Source organism: Artemia franciscana, chromosome 17 (genome assembly GCF_032884065.1).
Source record: "Artemia franciscana chromosome 17, ASM3288406v1, whole genome shotgun sequence".
Taxonomy (NCBI): Eukaryota; Metazoa; Arthropoda; class Branchiopoda; order Anostraca; family Artemiidae; genus Artemia; species Artemia franciscana.
The window spans coordinates 23,349,146-23,354,822 of NC_088879.1; positions in this window are offsets into that span (position 1 = coordinate 23,349,146).

Consider the following 5,677-nt stretch of genomic DNA (forward strand, 5'->3'; position numbering starts at 1 on the left):
CTGGTTTTGCGTTGCTCTGGTGGTTCCTCGACACGCCTTCGTTGACGTAAATCGGAAATTACTAATCTGGCCCTTTCTCTTTTAGCCGCAAGCCTGGTTTTTCGTTGCTCTGGTGTTTCCTCCTGGTGTTCCCTTTTTGATGATATTATTAGATACTTTCTCTTTGACATTAGTGATACTTTCTCTGTGAGCCACAATATAAGTGGTACTTTTTCTCGGAGCCGTAAATATTTATATTGAATAAGACGTCATGTATTAAAATGAAAGCTTTCTTATATATATATATATATATATATATATATATATATATATATATATATATATATATATATATATATATATATATATATATATATATATATATATATATATATATATATATATATATATACATACATATATATATATATATATTTATATATATATATATATATATATATATATATATATATATATATATATATATATATATATATATATATATATATATATATATATATGTATGTATATATATATATATATATATATATGTATATATATATATATATATATATATATATATATATATATATATATATATATATATATATATATATATATATATATATATATATATATATATATATATATTGACGTTATATTGTAACAGATAACAGATGCCTTTTATTTTGTTAAGTTTTCTGTTTTTATTTTTTTTTTTTTTAGTTTTTTTTATTCTAGTTTTTAGTTTTTTTTTTTTAGTTTTCTTTTTATTTAGTTTTTTTTTAGTTTTTCCTTTTCTTAGTTTTTTTCTTTTTTGTTTTTTAGTTTTTTTCTTTTTTTAGTTTTTTTTCTTTTTTTTTTTTTAGTTTTTCCTTTTTTAAATTTTTTCTTTTTTGTTTTTTAAGTTTTTTTTTATTTTTTTTATTTTTTTTTGTTTTACCTTTCTGAGTCTTTTTTTTTAGTTTTTTCTTCATATTTTAGTTATCTTTTACTTTTTTCTTTTCTAGGTTTTTTCTCCTTTTTTGGTTTTTCCTTTTTTTTTAGTTTTCTTTTTTAGTTTTTTTTTCTTTTTTAGTTTTTACTTTTTTTATTTATTTTTTTTTACCTTTCTTTCGTTTTTTTAGTTTTTTTCTCTTTTTTAGTTTTTTTTTGTTTTAGTTTTTTTCTGTTTTAGTTTTTTCTTTGTTATATTTTTTAGTCTCTGTTTTAGTCTTGTTTCATCTTTTTGGGTTACTACTGATAAATTTTAGGGAATAATATACATCAATCAAGAGCATTAATGTTAAAATCTTCGGTTATAAAGAACTGCTTTCTCATGGGTCTAATTGGTACCTCAAAAAGTCAGACTTTAATCAAATTTGTCACATCTGAATCATCACCCGCAACTTTTAACAAAGCCTTTTGATCAGATTGGTTAAAATTCAAGAATTGATTTAATAGTGGTTTTTTTTCTGAAATTAATTTTTTTTTGAAAACTTATTTTACCGTCGAAAGAAGAAAAAATAATAGGCCTAAAAGATAAATATCAATCTTACACAATTGTCATTTTGTTACAAAATTGTCATTTTGTCAAATTCCGGGATTTATCGGAATTTGAACGAGGCCGCTACAACATGTCCTACTGTCACTGGGCAGTGTATATTGGGCCAATCAATGGTCATGTTGCCGATAGACCGAGAGTTCTTCACACCAACAACAATGCTGCCAATACCGGGGACATGATAACTTTCAACCATCTTTTTGTGCATATGCATGGCCCAGATGACCATGACAGCTCACGATCAATTTGGTTTAAATCTGGATTTCCCAATTCCTTTGGCATTTTGGAGGTGAAATTGAAGTAAGCATTAAATGGAGAATAAATAATCAACTAACTACCGGATATGTTCCGAGACCTAGATTAGGAGTGCTCCTTGCTGCCATTCTTGCTTCGTTTAGGGTTACCCCACGGCCAGAATTTTCAAAGTACGATGTCTTTCATACAAATTGTGAACACTTCGGAAAATGGTGCTTTCATGGGGAAAAGCAAAGTCTCCAAACATCCCCTCACAATTTGCTAATAACATTGTTGAAAGGTGTCAGAAATAGTATTCTGCAGTGGAGGGAGTAAAACAGCTAATTGACCAGCTTGCCTTATGATGACTGTACCTGTGTCGAAAAATATTAGCTTTATAACTGAGAAAACTGTAGTGAGTTCAAGTATATTTTAGTGAATTATTTGTTTTTACATTGGTTGTTAACCTGTTCCTTTTAATTGTTGCTTGTTTCCATTTGAACAACTTCAAAAAACTAAAGTGGGAGGAGAGTAGGGGCAGCTGGGGTGGAGAGGGAACTAACACAATGTCGACTGGGTAATGGGAATGGTTGCAAAAAAAGTAAAGCTGACATTTGTTATCAAGCGCAATGAAATTAAAGAGCTAGTCCAATTATAAAATTTGTAGTATTTTAGCTAAGTTAGGGAGGGGGAAGGGTGAAGGGGTAGAACATCCTTGCATACTTTTTGGTTATATTTTTGTAATCATTTGTGAAAATTAGCTATCACATCAGCTTGTAGAACTAGGAAAAGAGTGTTTTAAGAATTCCAACAATCTTATGGCCAAACGGCTTGCTTTGATTCAGTTGTTAAAAGGAGAGAAGTTCTATAGAAAATTGCAGTTGCTTTGACTCTCTTTATGTTTTCTAACATATGTAAGTAACTTAGCTGCTATATCATAAAATATTGACAAAGTCTGACTTTTTGAGATACCGATTAGACCCATGAGAAAGCAGTTCTTTATAACCGAAGATTTTAACATTAATGCTCTTGATTGACGTATATTATTCCCTAAAATTTATCAGTAGTAACCCAAAAAGATGAAACAAATTTTTGCAATGAAGTACTTTTTTAAGAATTTGATCAACTCTATTCTAAAACCATTTAGTCCGTTTTAAATTTTCATGAACATATGCTAACAAACGAAATTTGACATTTTTACCTCTGTATGATTTTGTGCGGATAGAATTAAAACCAATAACGAATATTTTATTGAATTTGATCCACTATTAGTTTTACAAAATTAACATACTGATCTTTGACCGGTTCAGATTGAGGTAGCTCCCTTGTCAAAATTTAATTTGAAATTTATGAGCACTGAAGGCTTGTTAAAAGTATCTTTTCTTCCCCAGGGTTTGGGTTTTACTATGATATTGTTTCTTCTTTTGGTAATTATGATAATTGGTTCAGACATGTTGTATGCAAAATTAACAGAGATTACATTAGTCATCCAAAATCATAACGCACTCCTTTCTAAAATTTAATTTTCAGTTGTTTTTTTAGCATTACAGTAATTTTTGTTATTTTTTTTTAATTTGACGGTTATTAGGAAGTTGTTATTTGACATTTTTCGTCATATTAAAATTGACAGCTATACCCTTAAACTTAATATACTAGATAGACTGATTGCCTGTGTTTTTTGTATCGTGTTACGTTCCGAAGATACTCGCATATGTTGCTTCAGTTTCTAATTTGGAATATTTATTCTAATCCGCGTCATATTACTGATTCCAATTTTCGAAAGATTGGAAATTGCTGGTTTTTACCTTATTTCAGAAGTCTAAACAAAACAACCTTGCACAATAACTGATCGACAATAGCGGTAAAAAAGAAGCTTGCATTTTTCGCTCTTTACAACCTACAGATAAATGCCTTCTGGGTAAGCCAACTTATAAAGAGCTTTCGCACGACAAGATTAGCATAAACCTAAAAAAGGTTAAATTTTAATCCGTGTACTTCGAGATCGGAAAATTTTAAGTGGAGAATTCAAAGATCCTTTTCCTAACAACGAGCTTGGCAATCTTTAATTTGAATAAATGCCAAGATAGCATGGTATTTTTTAGGAGAAAGAGTATTTTTTTTTTTCAAGAGACAATTTACACTAACCTGGTCACTGGACTAAGAAAAAAACACGGTTTCTGTTTCCTTTAAAACATCATGTAAAAAAAGTTCGTCCGTCTTGGCCAGCGTTTGTTTTGCCTAATTTTAACTATGTGATATTCTTAAGAATTAATAAAATTTTAATGTAAGATTACTCGAGAATTATTTCTTAGATGTAATATTATTAAGAATTATTTTAGAGTGTATTTTCTTGATTGTTTGAATTATGGCTACAAAATGGATTAATTTTTTGTTATCTGAATTAGAGTATATAAGTTCCATTCAATAAACTAAATTTGGCGGGTGACTATTCATACCTTATTGTAGCCATAATTTAAAGTTGAAGTGTGTATGTTTGTCCCTTTATTTTTAATATGAAGGCACAAGGTAGTATCAGTGTAATTGTTTTGCATCAATTCAAAACAGAAGTCACCTCTGTTCTTTTTTTAAGGGGGAGGAGGTTGCAGGCCTGTATGTCTCAGCTGTATTCCATGTTTAGATTCTTATTCCAGTACAATTTTCTGTCTTTACATTCTTAGTGGTAATATGTCCCTCCATTGTTTTTGCAGTGCAAAATAGGTTCATTGTCATATTTCCTGATTTTCAGATTGGTGTTTTTTTTTTGTGTGTCAAAGAAGCTGTTGCAGCTGGAACAGTTCTTCAGGGAGCGCCAATTGTAATGTTGGCTGCAATAACTAATGCAGGAAACAAAACTGAACTACAACAACCAACACTGTCTAATGCTAGTTGTTTAGATGCTCCAGCAATTAAAAAAGAATGAAATAGGCGTTCCACGTTGATGGAACAGGGCTTTAATGGGATAGAAACTCCAATTGTAACATTAGCCAAAACAAATAATACTAGAGACAAAACTGGGCTACTAGAAGAGACACTATCTAATGCCAGTTATTAAGATACCCAAGCAATGAACAAATAATGGGATAAACGTACCACATTGATATTAATACAATTATAACTGGGCTACTAGAAGAGACACTATCTAATGCCAGTTATGAAGATACCCCAGCAATGAACAAATAATGGGATAAACGTTCCACATTGATATTAATACAATTATGCAAAGACGAGGATATACCAGAAATTATTCAAGAAAGTTTTGGGAAACTGCATCAACAACATTGGAGAAATTCACTGTACAAATTTTCTTGGGAACAATGCAAAATGAAGTTTCAAAATTTTAAGGCACAATGTAAACAGAAAAAAGAAAATGAAACAACAAAGTGGGGAGGGAAGAATAACATGGCAATTTTGTGATGAAATGGACAATTTGATGGCAAAGAAGCCAGAAATTTCCCCTGTTGCTACTGCTTCAAATGGAGACGGCTTCAAAATTGACGAAGATGATTGTGAACATTCAAATGAATCAGATTACACTTCTGAGCCAGTAGCCAGTCGAAAAAGCAAAACTAAAAAAAGAAAAAAGTGGTGGGAATATTGCACAAAATTACAGAAAAGGCAGAGAGGAGGGAGAAGGAATGATATGAACAGAGGGAGAGAGCACTCAAGTTATTACAAGAAATAAGAGATAAGAATGTGCAATAGCAGCTTTATATTTGTCAATATCTAAAACATTAAACTTGATTATCCCTTTTTGTGGTATGATTTTCCTTTCATTGTTACTGCAAATGTAGTGCGTCTTGTATTAGCACAAAGCAGAATATTTAAGTGATATTTATTACAAATGATTTTGTGATTTAATATGAATGTTTACTTGATTTTCCCTTTTGTGGTGGAAGGGTGCTTTTATTATTTTTCTATTTT